At 51.7% G+C, this 18,046-nt stretch overlaps 1 protein-coding gene and 1 non-coding gene across 11 annotated transcripts in view; one reads left to right on the top strand and one right to left on the bottom strand.

The window, feature by feature from the left end:
* The window catches only part of LOC119397049 (ensconsin), a 177,079-nt gene that overhangs the window by 51,358 nt on the left and 107,675 nt on the right, over positions 1-18,046 (top strand). The gene's annotated exons all lie outside the window — the stretch shown is intronic.
* On the bottom strand, positions 10,873-10,945 carry Trnak-cuu (transfer RNA lysine (anticodon CUU)). The gene has a single exon. It is a non-coding gene; the product is annotated as a tRNA-Lys (tRNA).

Below are 18,046 nucleotides of genomic sequence, written 5' to 3' on the forward strand. Positions count from 1 at the left end.
AAAAATCGCATACGCTGTTTGCGGCGATCGAACACTTTTGACGTTCTTGTACGATGAGCATGTGACACACAGATTACGCCTCCATATGATGATATTCTAGTTCCCAAAGCAAAGCGAACGACGGCACGACGGCACGAAAGACACGAAATCGGTGGCCTCCGATCCTCGCGTAAACACAAGCACACGTCCGTCGGTTTCCGTCGGCGATCGCAGGCACCGAGGAAGGCAGGAAGGTAGCGCCGGCTTGCTACCTTTCGATGAATATATCCGTAGATGATGATTAACTCTAGCACTAATCACAATAACACTCAAATGAACTTTTTTGACGCGGCTGCTAGGCCTCGATTCTCGCTTCGTCGCTTCACCCGGGCGCCATGTTTCTCGACGAGCAGGCGTGAGGACGTCATAGGTCACCGTTTTTTTTCTGCCAATCAGCGACCGAGAAAGCGAGCGGGACCGGAGAGTTTTGCCGGTACGAAAAACGGCCGCCGCCTCCGCACTCCGCGAGAGGCGGAACGGAACACGAAAAACGGAGCGGAAACGGACGTGCGGTGGCAGCGCGGTGAGGCCTTTACTCACATAATCAATGCTGTAGGCTTAGCGAGAGGATGGGCGCTCCCGGAATCTCGGAGGACATAGTTTACGTGTTTGCTTTTTTTCGTCCATAGCTGGCGCCACTTGACGTGGCGGCAGCTATAGCACATGCTACGCCTTTGCGATAGCGGAAAACCGGACAGACTATAAGACGCTAATGAACCCGAGCAGTTCATGAAAATGAACGGTACACGGGAAAAGACGACGCCGATCAACCGCCACAAGTTCTCCACGTGTATGTCGTTGTCGGTCTGCGGCACCGGCTGCAGACTCGCAACTCCGACACGGGCAAAAGAACTTTTTTTCTCGGGTTTATATGTTTGCCATATTAATTAAGAATATTTTATTGGAAGCATTTCATTTCACGCTCTTATCTATGCTTAGTTTAACATTTTAAATTGTAAAAGAACACAAATCAATCCATACGCGACTACACGCTATGGAGCTGCGAGCGCGTATGACAGTGCCTCGATGTCCTCCTCGCCCGCCCGACGTACAACGGTTTTCGATGTTGCGCGTTCGTGGTGAGCGAATGGTTCGGCTGGGCAACATGATAGCAAAGGCGTCGCGCTGCTCTGGGCAACATGCGAGGATGTGACAAGCTGCAGCAGCAGAATAAGCGCAATTCCACAGTGCATTAAACTTGCATTTGTTTCGTCTTTACACGTGACACTCAGGCAAGGCATGTAATTGTGATTGCTCAGGCTCAACGAAACTGATTTTTTTTTTTCACGCAAGAAAAAAAAAAGCTTTTTTAGGTTGCCGAGCATTCTTGTGGCATTTTCAGTTTAATATTAATCCTTCGGTAACTATGCCTTGCATGAAATGATGAATTTCAGTTTAACGAAGTTTCGATATAATGGAGTAAAGTGCCGCTTTTACCAGCTTCGCTAGGTTTAACTGTTCTCTGTACTATTCAAATGGGATTAAGTCATTTTTATTTTTAAACGTGCGTACTAGAGAGTGACATCATCGAGCGACACGGTGTCTACCAGGCCCGTAGCCAGGAATTTTTTTCGGGGAGGGGGGGGGGGGGGCACTTGCTGAAAACCTTGACCATTTGAGAAAAACACCTATTTTCATTATTTTTTTTTGGTAACCCCCCCCCCCCCCTGGCTACAGGCCTGGTGTCTACCCATCTTGACAAAAAGAAGAATTCTGTTTCACTCAGGGAATTTAGAAATCTCAACTCGGTAGGTACCCTGGTTGGTAAACACCGCAAAGAAAATGGACCTGGCTTGGTTACTTCATGAGATTGGCCGATAAAGCTGTATTCACACGACGGTCGAAATCGCGATTCGAGCCCGCGGATTGCGTACTACGTCACCATACGTCAGCCGTTCCCGCGTCCCTGCTTGGGTCCGCGCGGAGCGTCGTGAAACGACGGATAGGCCCAAATCACAGTTGGGATCCTCGGGGAGCAATGCCGAAATCCTCGCTTGTAGCGTGAATTCTCCGCTGTCGTGTGAATGCTGGCTGCGGAGAGATCCGGATCACGTCCGTCGTGTAGTTAATGGCTACCAAGAGATGCTCGACCGAGGTGGGCTGATGAGAAATGTCCAGACATCAAATGGCTCTCGCAAGACGTCCTGCAGTTGACATGACAACTTGGTCTGCGGATGCCACACGACGTCGTCACTTCCGCTTCAAGCTTGCTTGGGCGCACAGAAGGGACAGACAGGTTCTCGAGAAGATCGCCAGGTAGGCGGGAGAAAGAAAACGGCTTGTCTGCCACTCGCAGATGTTTTCAAAGCCCCCAAACGGGGCCGCCTACTGCCGCCGCCGCCACGTCTCGTTCCCAAGGCGTTCCCTTTGCTTGTTTTCGTACGCTATTCGCGTTTGCGCAAATTGGCATCGCATTCTGGAACGCGCGAACGTCGGTAGCTATGTCTGTAATCCTTGCAGCGTAGGAGCGGGCCCTTTGCAGAGCCGCCTGGCGAAAGGACGTGCGACTCATTGCTCGTCGGTTTCACCTTTTCGCGTATTTGCGGCTGGATTTTCATGGTGCGTTGATTAACTAAATGCACAGTAGTGTTGGACAGTTTTGGCATGCTGTTTTGCATTAATACCAGTGGGATTTCTGAGGCAATGGTCCTGTGCCGATAGGTGAGAATAGCCGCACTAGTTTATTGTTCGCGATAGACTGTGCTGGCTACGGGACGTACGACCTCGTTGCGCGGGCGAACATTTTCAACTTTCCCAGCGATTCCTCCTCTCTTGCACAAGGTGGCCCACTTCCTGGGACGACGGCCTTGGACGTCCTTGGCGAGGCGGAATGTCATTGCCGGCCTCTTTTTTCTCCGTCTCAATGGATGGACACGCTCCTGTTTTGCCCCTCTAAAGCGAAACGAGCTTGGACTGATAAGTTATACTTTGAAAAACTGTCGTTCGTCTCGCCATCGTATTTTTATTAAAAAGGAAACGGAAACATAACGTCGCGGATATTCCCGTATCATTAGCGCAACAAAATTTCTTTACACCCTGGGAGGACAGTACTCTCGGACGATTGAAGCAGGACAATTTAGGGCTAAGTAGCGCTTTCCTTGCCACCGTCGGGTCATATCGGCGTAATTTCGACTGCCATCTTGTGAGACCAGATTCGTCGCGATATGACGTGGTTATCTCGAGCAATTGCGCATACCAGTCGTTTCATGCCTCGTTTGAATCCGTGAGTACTGTACTTGGTTTTTGCACATTACGAACGGCCCTAGTAAACGCCTTCAAGACCTATGACGTCATGGCAACATGAGCCAACCGCGAGAAGGCCACAGGGGTGCTTACATTAAGTGACGGCGTCCAAGACTGCCTTCTGCAACAGGGTGGCCCGTACCCGACGGCTTGTGCAGAGCCCACCGCGCGGTCGCGAGAGATAGGAAGGCGGCGACTGATGGGCGGTCACTAGCACAGCGCGCTCTTTTCGGTGGCGTTGCGTGTGGACGCCGTCTTTTGACTCGACTCTTCACAGCCGCCGCCCCTGTGCTGTATGCCGTGTCGTACGCGCTTGGTCGCCTGCGGTGTTTCAAGTGACGCTCATGAAAATCATGACATGCATATCTCGTGCGGTACGTATGATTTGCATGTCACGCTGATGGGGCGCTCGCGGGTTGCAATTGGTATTGCGCGACGAGACTGTATGGCGAACATAAATGACAGGTCCTAACATGCGAATCATGATATGCATGTCAGGTACGGTATGATTTACATGACACTGTCATGGTGCGCTTCCGGGCGTTTTGCTAACTGGGTATATACCAAAATTGGTATGGCATGACACGAGTGCGTGATGAGCATAAATGACAGGCCATGCATTGCATGTTCCAGAATATACGTTTCATTAGCGTGGTATATACTGGATTGTATACATGCATGCATGCATGGCAAACATGCGATATATAGTGAACTAGATGCCATGGCATCAATGACTTCACTTGCCTCAAAGACGAACGTACAAGGCGATGTCCAGCTTTGCCGGCTGCTTAGCATTACATCGATTCCCACAGTGCGTGGGATCTGCCTAATTTGTTCTGCAGTATCTCCTTTGTTTATTCCCAGCTCGGGGTTTGCCGCGCCGCTGTGGGCTAGTGGTTATGGCACTCGACTGCTGACCCGAAGGTCGCGGGATCGAATCCCGGCCGCGGCGGCTGCATTTTCGATGGAGGCGAAAATGTTTGAGTCCCGTGTACTTCGATTTAGGTGCACGTTAAAGAACCCCAGGGGGTCGAAATTTCTGGAGCCCTCCACTACGGCGTCTCTCATATTCATATGGTGGTTTTGGGACGTCAAACCCTAGATATTATTATTAGCTCGGAGCCTTTGTTCCCACCCACAGCGCTTAGCTATAAAATATCGCCTCCGTAGTTCTCTACAGAGTACGAATAAGCTGCCGTGAAGGCTCGATTTTTCAAACGAGCTCTGGTAATGCGCTACACATATTCGCGGCTGAGGGCTACGCCGGTATGTGCATGGAACAAAGCAATTAGGTGCAAAACAGCCCTATTGCGTATTATACTGAACTAACTGTTGTGGCTGTAGCTTTCACAACCGCGCAGTGAGACGGCCGGCCATTGAGCGGCCTCATACAGGCGGTGCTTTCGCGCGCTAATCCTTTTGGCGCCTGCACAGTTTTGCCTGTGTGCTCCTCGGTAAAAGCCGCTTGTTCCGCAGTGAGAATATTTTACTGCGAAAGCTGTTATGAGATCACAACAACGGCCGTTTTTGGCGCCGTAGTTGTCCGTGACCGCTATCGCTCGAAATAAGAAAAGAAAATATCCAGGATGACATTCAGGATGGAACGGGGTTCGAACCTGAGCCCTCTGCATGGGAGGCCAGTATTCTACCACAGAGCCATGCCGGTGCTTGAAACTCCTTTGCAAAAAGACCCTATACAGGCTTCATGTCGCGAAGGAACTACATTGACATATATGTAACGTAGCGTGGTAGAAGAGTAAAAAAAAAAAAATAACCAGGCGTCACACAGCGCGAATGCTGTAACCAGGCGTCACATAATGCGAATTGCGTAACGAGTGGGTTGAATGCTTCCAACCCATTACAAAGGGCTCTGCCATAATTGTTCATCGTCATCAGGCACAGCATCAACAAATTGTACATAATGTCTTAAAGGTGTTTAGCGGGCGGTTATCCGCAGAATGACGAAAAATGGCGTAGTGGCTGCTTCCCTACTTCACAAAAAAATATGATTTATAGCGTAGTGGGTTACTCGCAAGCGCACTTGTATTTGTTGCCAAGGAAGCCCATAAGGCCCCCCATGATCTATTTCCTCAGGGTCTCAATAAAGTTCTTTTCCTCTCTTTCTCATGTTATGTTATATAGCGTTATGGGAGAGTGAAATAACGACCGGGCGTCACACAATGCGAATTACGTAACTAGTTCGTTGAAAGCTTCCAACCCACTGGCTCAGCCATAATTCTTCATCAGCCGTCGTATCAACAAAGGGCACATAATGCCTTACAGATGTGTAGCTGGTACGTCGCTTCTCCCCAGATTGATGAATAAGGGCGCGTAGGAACAGTTTCGGTTTCGGTTTCACTGCCAGAGCAACCCTGGTGTGCCGCCGCGGAGGGCGCGGTCAATATAAACATCGTCTCGAGTTACACCCGGGGTCACGAGAGAACACCAGACGCTTCCGAGGGACGAGACGCGCTCGTGGAGCATCGTAAAACTCAGTCATGTATACTTAGTAATAAACAGTTAATCAGTTTAATGTAGCCAGGAAATCAATTCCTCTACATAATTGGTGACCCGGAGTTGGAACAGCAAGTGCTTCAACCCTCAAAAGTGCTGTACATCTGGCCAGTTACTTGCAAAACATCAACGGTAAGCGCAATGGCGACCAACGACGCTAACCAGACGGAGAGACCTCACGAAGCCCCGCAATATCCTGCCGTTTCAGCAGTCGCCCTCAAGCTTCCGTGTTTCTGGCGTGCAGACCCTGCCCTTTGGTTCGCGCAAGTCGAGGCCCAGTTTACTACAACAAGAATTGTGTAGTAAACTGTGAATTGTGTGATGGAAACAAAATTCCATCGCGTTATTGCAGTCCTAACTCCAACCGAAGCAGCCGAGGTGCGCGATATCATCCTCAACCCTCCGACCGAGTAGCCATACGACGCGTTGAAACGCGAGCTCATCCGCCGCACCACCCTCTCCGAGCAGAAGCGCCTGCCACAGTTCCTAACAGCCCAAGACCTGGGGGACCGCAAACCATCGCAGTTGCTTCATGGCATGCGCCAGCTCCTGGGAGAGAAGGCGTCGAAGATGGACGACTCCCTCCTCCGCCAACTGTTTCTCCAACGCAGTGACTATTCTGTGGTCCAGACCACAGAATAGAGTGCAGCTTTATTCTGTGGACCACACAATAAACTTGCGCGCTGTGGGCTGTGCAGAAATGTTCTGTAGCCCAAGTAGCCCACCTCTCTTGACGACGGTTTCTGCGCACCAGACCACAGAATAGATTCCCAATCTGTTCTGTGGACCAGACCACAGGGCAAACTGAAGCTTTGTTCTGTGAACTAGACCACATTTTGTGGACCACACCAAAGAGACTTGTGCTGTGGACCGTGCGCACCAGACATCGCTGTAGCCCAAACAGCCCACCTCTCTTGACGACGGGTTTCTCTCACAAATTGTTAGGGTTTATTCTGTGGTCTAATTCACAGAATCAGCACTGCTCCCTCCTCTCTTGGCGACAGCTTCTCTCGCGAATCGCAGTATTGTGATTCGCGAGCAGCTTTGTGAATAAGTCCGGACCAAGGAGGTCATTTCCGGGCACAGTACGCGAGATGGAAGACGCTTATGCGCAGGGGCGTAGCCAAGGGGGGGGGGGGTTCAACCTCCTCCCCCCGTATTTTTTCAATTTTGCTTGCGTATATATACACGCACACATGCAAACGCACGCACGAACATACATAAAGTACGGTTGAATCCCCCCCCCCCCCGAAAAAAATTTCTGGCTACGCCCCTGCTTATGCGTGAAAGGTTCGAAATACGAAGGCGAAGCCCACCTTTGGCATGCTTGCTGGTCTGACATGCCAAAGCAGGTAAACTTGTGAATTGAAGCAGCAAAAAGATTGCGTATAAGAACAAATGACAGCGGTTCTAAAAATTTCTGGACCTTATCTATCGAGTGCGGAACACTTTAGTCACTTTCACCACAGTACATTTGTGTCATGCAAAAAAAAAAAAAAAAGTGCACTAAGATCTGCGCGGGAGACTCAAATTTTGAGCGATCCCCCCGATTGTGCGAACAGCCACAGATCCCCTTAAGAACAGCGTCAACGCCACCGCGAAAAGGGAATCATAACTACAAAGGGCGACACCACTAAAATACTCTGGCCTTGATCTATCGCGTCAGGACGCACTTCAGTCACTTTCACCGCAGTGCATTAATGTCGTGCAAAAAAAGTGCACTGAGATCGGCAAGGCCAATCAACATACAACCTGCAAGCCGTGAACGCCACGCGAATTGCAACGTTCTGCCAGCGCTCCCTAACTATGGACTTCGGGCTGCGCCGAACCTTTCGTTGGGTATTCTTGGTGGCCGACGTGAAGCACGCGATCATCGGAGCTGACTTTCTTCGCCACTTCGGTCTTCTTGTGGACATGAAGAACTGCCGTCTACGAGATACTACAACCCATTTAAGCATTCACGGCATCACGGCGTGCATGGAAATGATGACATCAACGCTGCTTCGACCAGAGGTACCAAATTCCAACCCCTACTTCACAAACTTGTTGACGGACTTTCCTTTCATCACGTCTCCTGTGAACACAACATGCCCGGTCAAGCACAGCGTGACGCATCACATTATGACAACAGGAGCACCAGTGCACACCCGTCCTCGCCGCTTGCCACCTGAGAAGCTGAGCATTGCTCGACGGGAATTTTAGCATATGCTCGAACTGTGTATTGTGCGCCCAACCTCTAGCTTTTGGTCAGCACCACTCCACTTAGTCCCAAAATCTACTCCAGGTGACTGGCGTCCATGGGGCGACTACCGTTCCCTCAACAAAGTGACGCAACCGGACCGCTATGCGATTCCCCATTTGCATGACTTTGTTGGAACACGGCACGGCGCCACTGTTTTTTCTAAAATTGACCTCAGTTGAAGAGGCCGACATCCCAAAAACAGCAGTCACAACACCCTTTGGCTTATTCGAATACACCAGAATGCCATTTGGAATGCGTCGCAGACTTTCCAGCGGTTCATCGACGAGGTGACCCGAGGCTTGGATTTGTGCTATGCATACGTCGACGACATCCTGGTTGCCAGCGTTTCGCCCGAAGAACATGCTACCCATTTGCGGCAACTACTTTCGCGTCTAGGCGAATATGGAATCATCAACCCAGATAAGTGCCTCGTCGGAGTGCCATAGATCGACTTTTTGGGACATCGCCTCACATGTGACGGTGTAAAACCCCTGAATGACGAAGTTCAAGCTATTGAAAATTTTCCATTGCCTGAAAACAAGCGAAAACTTGGGCAATTCCGTCGACGCTTCATACCAGCTTGTGCGCGCACACTGAAGCCATTAAATGATCTCCTCTCCACCCCTGGACCAGGCACTGCACCACTGGAGTGCACGGACGACGCTCGTGCCGCCTTGGACATAATCAAAGGTGACCTCGCGACGGCAGCTCTCCTAACAGCCAGACGCACCAACTCGCCTCATGGTAGACGCCTCTGGCAACGGCGTGGGTGCTATACGAAGCCTCTCGCATTCTTTTCAAAAACACTGTCCCCTGCACAAACCCGGTACAGCACATACGGACGTGAGTTACTCGCTATTTATTTGGCAGTGAAATATTTCCGACACTTCCTGGAAGGCGGGTCATTCTATATTCTCACTGACCAGAAGACTCACGCCTTCACCACTCGACCGAGAGAAATTCGACAACTGGCATTTTTATCGGAATTCTGATATTCGCCATGTCGCTGGCTCTGCGAACGCCGCAGCTGACGCACTCTCGCGTTCCCACATAAGCAGTGTCACGTTGCTTTCAACTTGTGTCAATTTTGACAAAATGGCATTAGCACAAAGGGAAGACAAAGAGCTAAGAAATTCTTCATCCAATCTGGTATTTCAAGATGTGCCATTGCAGACCTGCTCAGAATTACTCGCATGTCCACTGGCACACCACGCCCATTTCGCCGCTGCGTCTTTGACTCTCATTGTCGCACCCGGGAATCCGTGCAACGCAAGCACTTGTGACAACGCGATACCTGTGGCCGCGAATGAACAAAGACGTTCGAGATTGGTCGCGTACGTGCTCCTTGGCATGCGCACAACACTCAAAAGTGACTTCGTTACTCTACGGAACAACCTTTCGGCTCCCTGGTCAGTTTGTAGAAGCAAACAAAAATGAGCTCTTGCCCGATTCTCTACAGTACGTGTCACGCTTGCGAACAATGATGGACGCAACCACGAGCAACCCTGGTGTGCCGCCGGAGGGCGCGGTCAATATAAACATCGTCTCGAGTTACACCCGGGGTCACGAGAGAACACCAGACGCTTCCGAGGGACGAGACGCGCTCGTGGGGCCTCGTACAACTCAGTCATGTATACTTAGTAATAAACAGTTAATCAGTTTAATGTAGCCAGGAAATCAATTCCTCTACAGGCGTAATGGGTGCTTCCCAGCTTCACAAAAATTGTGATTTTTGTCGGTATACCTTGTGTGGAGATAGGTTTTGCACGAAGCTTACCCTACGAGGCGACCGGGAAGGGACGCGACGTTCTCCACTGCCGCAGCAAAAAAAGACGCTATAGCCGGGTTCGTCGACTCTCCGACACGGCGCAGAAAAGGCACTCGAGGCAGGTTATCAACAAACACGGGTTTATTAACCCAAGATGCAGCACAGTGCGACAATCACGGGATTGCGGGCCATGAGGGTAACTCCGCAAGACCGCGGTCGAGTACGCGTGCCAGCGGCGCTACGAGAAGACGCCACCCAGAGCAGCGCGTCAAGCTCTCGTGCAGGCCTGAGAGCATCTGCCGCCAGGGTTGCCAATGGTGGCTACTTTTCGCCAAATTGGCGAATTTGAGAGGCCCGTGGCGACCTAAAATTATCAGTGGTGTGGGAATCGAGCGCGCCCTTCCCTTTGGCGCCTCGTTCCCCAGCTAGCGCGCGTGTTGGCCCCGCGCGGCTCGAGCGCCGGGAACCGCCGTTAATCGGCGGTATGGCGACCGCGGCGGCAGCGTCAGGCCTCTTTGTCTGGTGCAAGCCATGCGTCAGCCTCCCGGCGCGCGGGCACGCGTCCGGGCATGCCTCGACATGCTCACATGCTCACGCCACCAAGCTAGCTTACGTCACTGCGCAACGCCTGTTCTCATTGGTCGCCAGTGACAACCCCCTTCCCCCTTGAGCTCGCTTCTGTCGGGCGCAGGCTTGCCCGCGTGAGATGCTCCCAGGCTAGCATGAGAGGTTGACGCGCTGCTCTAGCAGGCGGCTTCTCGTTCGTGTGCTCGACTGCTGCCCTTTGTGTGATAGTCGTAGCACCGCTGGCAAGCGTACTCGATCGGTCTTGCGGAGTTCCCTTTACGGCCTGCAAGCCCGTGACTGTCGTACTGTGCTGCATCTTGGGTTAATAAACCCGTGTTGTTTGTTGACCTCCTGCCTCGAGTGCCTTTTCTGCGCCGTGCCGGAGAATCGACGAACCCGGCCGTAGCGTCTTTGTTCGCTGCGGCAGTGGAGAACGTCGCGTCCCTTGCCGGTCGCCTCGTAGGGTAAGCGTCTCGCAAACCTATCTCCACATAACTGGCGCCCAACGTGGGGCCCGAACCCACGACCCTGAGATTAAGAGTCTCATGCTCTACCGACTGAGCTAGCCGGGCGCAGACTGGTATTGCTGCGGGCACGTTGGATTCGTATCTGCTTGATGCTGATGGCGTTCTCCTGCGCTATGTCCCATCTGAAGAAGCTCCCCAGGAGTCTTTCAAGGTGGTGATACCCCGCAGTCTAAGGAAAGCCACCCTCGGCTATTTCCACGACTCGCGGTTGGCCGGACATGCGAGTGGCCTTAAGACTTTTCAAAAGTTGTGCCGCTCTGCTACCTGGCCTGGCATGAAGCGTGATGCCCTTCACTACGCCCGCTCATGCCGCGTGTGCCAATGCGTGAAGCCTCGTGGGGGCAAGCCTCCCGGGCTCATGCAGCCGATCGACAGCCAACAACCCTGGCAAGTCGCGGCCTGTGACATTATGGGACCTTTCCCAAGAAGCCGGAGAGGCCATGTCTTTCTCCTGGCTGTCACTGATCACTTCACGAAGTGGGTCGAGCTGTTTCCCCTTCGGAAGCTAACGGCACGCGCAATCTGGGACAAGTTGACCGAGGTCTTTACCCGCTTTGGCTTTCCGGCGGAGTTGATCACGGACAATGCGTCCTACTTCACGGCCAAGGTGTTTGTGGATGCGTGTGCTGCCTTTGGCATTAAGCACCGCAAAACAACCACGTATCACCCACAGGCCAACCCGACTGAGCGGATAAACCGAAACCTCAAGCCCTTGCTGACAGCCTTTGCGCAGCAACACAGGGATTGGGATGCCTATCTTAACGAGATAGGCTTCTCCTTGCGGTCCACGGTGAACCGTTCAACCGGGTACACGCCCGCTTTCCTCAACTTTGGGAGAGAGCTGCCTAACCCCATGGACCGCGTTCTGCGGGGCGGCAGCGGGGCGTCCGCCACAAAAGCCGGCCCGTCTGGCTACGCGGCGGAACTGCGCTCACGGATGGACGCAGCCCTCGACCTGGCGCGTTCCAACCTGGCAAAAGCGCGAGCTGGACAGAAGGCTCAGTACGACCGGTCGCATCGGGAAGTGCACTACGATGTCGGCGATCTCGTCCTCAGGCGCAATCACGTCTTGAGTGACGCCGCCAAAGGCATCTCTGCCTCCCTGTCGGCCAAGTGGTTGGGCCCATACCGAGTGCAGACCAAAGTGTCGCCTCTGGTGTACAAGCTGGCTGACTCCCAAGGGAGGCAAGTCGGCGGTCCAGTTAACGTCTCCGACCTCAAACCTTTCGTTGCCCGCAGCAACGACTTGGGAGGGGGGGAGGCGGTCACCGAACCGCAGGAAAACCGTGAGAAGGCTGGCTCCACGCCACGCCATCGGTACAATCTGCGGAAACGCACTTAAGCAACCTTTCTCCCACTGACAGGTAGCTGGACTTTATTCCATACCATGACAGTGAATGGAGAATAAGCGCTAAGGTGCGGCGGCACACGTCCGGAAGTGGTAGAAGGCCCTCTTGGTCGAAAATACCCTCTGACGTGTTGTCCAAGCCATAACCTGGCAAGCGCCCCCTTGGTTGGGCAGCACTGTCAGGCAGGCACCCTTTTTGGCAAGCCGGCTATGCCGCGGGCACTTCTGTCCACTCCTGCATCGCCCTGTCGTCTCCCTGCGCCTGGCTCTACTGGGCCGCCCAGCCTGTTCCTGACCAGCTGGCCTGCTGTTCCCTGGTACCTCCTGCTGTGGCCTGGTTCCTGCCTTTTGGCCTGCAGACACCACCACCCTGCCTAACCCACCTGGCAGCTTCGGCAGCCGCCCTCGGCGGCTAGTCCGCCCACCGAAGCTTCGGCCCAGTCCCGAGCGTGGTCGCTCCGGCCTCCGTTCCTGGCTGCCTGCTGTTCCGGCCTGCTGTTCCTGTGTGGCCCCCGTCCCAGCGACTTCCGGCAGTGGGCTGCCGCACGCAACTGGCAGCCACGCCTCGTACGTTCCCGGCTGCCAACCTCTCCAGTCCGGCGAACTTCAAGCGGGCTGGCTGCCCGCCCTTGTGCAGTCTTGCCCCCGTTCCTCCTGGGCTGTGGACCTTCTTCCCGGCGGTGGGCTCTCCCCTTGTGGTGGAACTTTCGGTGGAACTTTTGCGTGGCCATGGCCGACCTATGGACTTGTACCTCCGGGAAGACGACACCCCCCTGTTGGACTTTGCCCCGTTGGCCAGCCCCCTTGCGGCTGAGCTGACCTTGCCACTTGGCCTCGGACAGCCTCTTTCACAGGCTGGCCTCGGTCTTTAGGAGGGGGGAATGTGGGAATCGAGCGCGCCCTTCCCTTTGGCGCCTCGTTCCCCAGCTAGCGCGCGTGTTGGCCCCGCGCGGCTCGAGCGCCGGGAACCGCCGTTAATCGGCGGTATGGCGACCGCGGCGGCAGCGTCAGGCCTCTTTGTCTGGTGCAAGCCATGCGTCAGCCTCCCGGCGCGCGGGCACGCGTCCGGGCATGCCTCGACATGCTCACATGCTCACGCCACCAAGCTAGCTTACGTCACTGCGCAACGCCTGTTCTCATTGGCCGCCAGTGACAACCCCCTTCCCCCTTGAGCTCGCTTCTGTCGGGCGCAGGCTTGCCCGCGTGAGATGCTCCCAGGCTAGCATGAGAGGTTGACGCGCTGCTCTAGCAGGCGGCTTCTCGTTCGTGTGCTCGACTGCTGCCCTTTGTGTGATAGTCGTAGCACCGCTGGCAAGCGTACTCGATCGGTCTTGCGGAGTTCCCTTTACGGCCTGCAAGCCCGTGACTGTCGTACTGTGCTGCATCTTGGGTTAATAAACCCGTGTTGTTTGTTGACCTCCTGCCTCGAGTGCCTTTTCTGCGCCGTGCCGGAGAATCGACGAACCCGGCCGTAGCGTCTTTGTTCGCTGCGGCAGTGGAGAACGTCGCGTCCCTTGCCGGTCGCCTCGTAGGGTAAGCGTCTCGCAAACCTATCTCCACAGTGGCGACATGGCGAATTTCTGGCGATTTTCGGCTTAGGTCTCCACTGAGTTATGCATCCCAAGCTAAGTGTCTTCCCAACGAATGAGCGGCAACATTCTCTGTATTTTCCTTGGTTTTAGACCCACGAGTAGAACGTGCACATTACGCGTCATTGGGCATGTCCGTCCTGTAGCTCGTATCTTCTCAATTCATCTACAGAGAACATAAAACGTTTATTTGATGTTCTGTGAGAAGATCGGTGAGTGGAATCCCATCTAGAAGCAGGAGGTATTGGAACGTCCCCCAGCGACATTCTAGCAAAATGTAAGTCAGAGGACTGCCTTGCAAACTGCGAGGGGGCAGTGTTTGACTATAAGTGTATGGCTTTAGGTGCTTCAAGCTTCTCTGAAGTTTCGCTTCTGAAGGGGCTAGACGACGGGTTTGTCGCGTGTTCCGACCATTTGTTCCGCCAAAGCTTCAACTGTTCTGAATAGCTTGGCGACTTATTCACTGTTGCAGTACCCCCAATTCAGCCCGTAAGGACTGTTTTGGAATAGCTAAGAGAGGCGGATACGCGGCTATTTGTGCAATAAAAAATTATTTATTGAGGCATTTTCCACTGTTCTCGGTGAGCGTGTGCAATGAAAACAATTGCTATATAACATTTTACATTGTCTACTTGTTCATTAATAACGCATCGGATTGACGCGTGTAGATATAAGTGACTATAAGAAAGGGTCGGTGGCGTCCGGTATCATATTAATTCCCACTGAAAAGGTGTAAGACTGACTAATGATCGGTTCCTGTAAGAATTCTGTCGTGTTACATTCAGTAAGCCTGTTAATCCTTTTAGTTCATATAAGGGTATACGTAAAGCTGTCTACAAACAACGGTTTTCGCCCAAGGTTTTACCTTTGAAACGAGCGGACAGGGATGGAAGGATATGAGCGCTTCATTCATTCATCCTTGCGCCACCACGCACATCTTGCGGCTAGTCGGAGCAGCATCGCCATGCACTCCCGTGATGAAGCGGGCGATACGACTGTCATTGAGAAACGTCAGTATAATTTAATGGTTTTGGATGGTGCTGTATTCAACGGGGCTATACGTGAGTGGAAATTGTTATTACTAGGTATGCCGCACATATCTAGAATGGCGACTTTTTTGGCGAAATTTGTAAAAAAAAATGGCGACTTCTGGCGACTTTTTGCTCGTCGTTTGGCGACATTTCCCCGAAAGTCACTGGCAACCCTGTCTGCCGCGGCAAGCCAGCGCAAGACAGAAGCTAGCTCATGGGAGAGGGGATTGTCACTGGCGGCCAATGAGGACAGGCGAAGCGCCGTGACGTAAGCTAACGTGGTGTGCGGCGAGCATTGTCCGGACACGTGGCGCCGTGCGGGGAAGACCGACGCATACAAAAAGGCCTGGCGGCATAGCCACGGCAGTCATGTCGCCGATTAACGGCGGTTCCCGGCGCTCGAGCCGCGCGGGGCCGGCACACGCGCTAGCTGGGGAACGAAGCGCCAAAGGGGAGGGCGCCCTCGATCGGATTCCCACATTTGCTAGCCCCAAGAGAGTTTACAACTGGCTTAGAAGTGCCGCTCTTTCAGCTTTCGCTGTGATTGTGCTGCGCTTTCCGCGCAGGCCTGGCGTGCAAGCTTCGCTGGTGGTGCCCGGTCGGCAGCAGGCGGCCATCGCGAAGCTCTGTTGCAGTCGAATACATCCGCACGTGCATGTATCCGATGAGATTGCCGACGCCAGATAGCGATTTCAGTAACAGACAGTAGTCGGGATACAAGTGTCTACCGTCCTTCATCGCTTTTTCTGCTTTGTACCGCAATAGAAGGGGTACCGTCTGATGTGTCCAACCTTATTTCTTTATTTATTTATTCAGAAATACCCTGCTTTGCCCAAAGGCGTGTAAACGGAGAGGGGGGGGGGTTACAGCTTGGAAAAAAACAAGTCTTCGTTATAACAGCACACTTGGTTCCACTCTTGTACAGTACGAACAAAAAAAGAATTAGCTCATAGGTTCGTTCCAGTTCGGTATTCTTGAATTTTGAGGTCATGATCGGATCTTCTGGACTGATAATGCGGTGGTTTAAGGTGTTTCCCATCCCAGCTCGTTTTTCATTTCAGTACAGCTGTCACCTCGCTTATACCGACTCAGAACGAACTTTGCTGCTCTGTTCTGTATTTTCTCGATCAGATCAATCAAGGACTTTTGGCGCGGATCCCACACACAACACGCATATTCCAAAATCGGGCGGCCAAACGAAATATATGCAGTACTTTTTCAGAAAAGCAGGTGTGGATCTCAGATTTCGTTGAATGAAATTTAGTGCTCTGGCGGCTTTTGCAACTGCCGCATGCACATGCGCATTCCATGATTACTCGCTCGTAAGGGTTACACCCAAGTATTTATACATACGTTGATTATCAATGACGTCACCATTCAAAAAGTAACGCGTTTCATCCTTTTTCTTTTTTTACTAAAAAACACATGCACACATTTTTTAACATTAAGTTGCATTTTCCACTTCTCACACCATTGCACAATTCGGGTAAGGTCAGCCTGCATTTCAATGCGATCCTGTTCATTTTTTATTTTTTTTTGTACACGGCGGAGTCATCAGCGAATAGACGTACTCGAGAAGAAATGCCATCAGGAGTATCATTAATGTAGACAAAAACTAGCGGTCCCAAAACGGACCCCTGAGGGACACCCGATGTTACTTCCACCGTAGAAGTAGTACCATTGAGAATGACACATTGTCGACGCTGTGATAGATAACTGGCTATCCAAATAAATACTTTCTTACCAAGATTTGCCCTTTCAAGCTTGCGAAGAAGCAAGGGATGGCACACGGTGTCAAACGCCTTTCTGAAATCTAAGAAAACGCAGTCTGTTCGACCGTTATCATCAACACTAAATCATGGTAGAACTCAATCAGTTGTGTTGTGCAAGACAGGCGGAAACCATGTTGAACATCAACTAATAATTTGTTGAAGTAAGTGCTCGTCTTTATATAAAATGTGCTCTACTAATTTGCAGGGAATCGATGTTCTCTTTTTTGGAACCACCCTTGTGAATTGGAACCACAAAGGCCATTTTCCAGCCCTCAGGCAGAATTCCAGTAGAGAGAGATTTTTTTGTATGTTAGGTAAAGATAAGATGCTATTGGCCAGGCACAGCGCTTCAACACGCCTGGGGAAATACCATCTGGACTAGGGGCCCTGGTTGGAGTCCATACCACTCGCACAGAGTTCAACCGGTGGCATTAATGGCCGAGTTCCCAGAGGTGGCTCCGCCAGCGTGGATTTGTTTGAGGTAAAAATACGGAATGAAAGAAATCATTAAGACAAGAAGCTTTATCAAGATCGCTGGACAAGATCTGGTCATCGTGGACATAAACTGAAGGGAAATCTGGGCTAGTTGGTTATAGTTCAGCGCTCGTGTCGTCACATCCTTGGTCTGCGTTCTCGTCTTTTTTGCGCTGTAAGCTGATCGTCGTGGACAATTTCGTTTACTCCGGTTGAATCAGCTCCACAGTTTCTTACGTATCTCCAAAAAAAGCTTTGGGTTCGTTTTTATGCTTTCGTTTAGTCCATTCAAGTATTCATCCTTTGCGCTACAAACTTTAGATTTATATTCATTAGTTATCTCGACTAGCCTGTTGTACTGATAACTACTATGGGTTCTTTTAAATGACTTGTATACTCGTCGTCTTTTCCTTCTAAAAATCGCTGGTGTCACCCATGGCTTCTTGCACTTTTTGAGTTTAACCGCGTTTGTACTTGGCACATACTTTTGTGTTAGTTCTATAACTTTCGCTTTAAATAGTGACCACAGTTGTGAAACATCGGCGTTCTCGCAATGACAATCGAAAACAGGCAAATGAGCAAATAATTCCTGAGAAATGGCAGAGTAATCACCCTTATCATAAAAATATGCCTTCCTCGATTGGCGGGGCTTGGGTCTCTTGAACTCACGTTTAAAAGTTGCGACAACAGCGAGATGGTCACTGATACCGGGAATACATGTGAAAGAGTCTACAATATTTGGCGAATTACAAGAAAGCAAATCTAAAATCTTATTATTTCTTGTGGTCGCTGTAACGTATTGAGTGAGACCGAACGTATCAATGATGTTTTTCATGCTGGTGTTATCACGACAGCCAGTCAAGGCGATACATGTTCTACTACACCACGTCACATCCGGTAGGTTGAAATCACCGGCAGGAATGTTTTGGAAA

This window comes from Rhipicephalus sanguineus, chromosome 6 (assembly GCF_013339695.2).
Source record: "Rhipicephalus sanguineus isolate Rsan-2018 chromosome 6, BIME_Rsan_1.4, whole genome shotgun sequence".
In the NCBI taxonomy this organism is placed as follows: Eukaryota; Metazoa; Arthropoda; class Arachnida; order Ixodida; family Ixodidae; genus Rhipicephalus; species Rhipicephalus sanguineus.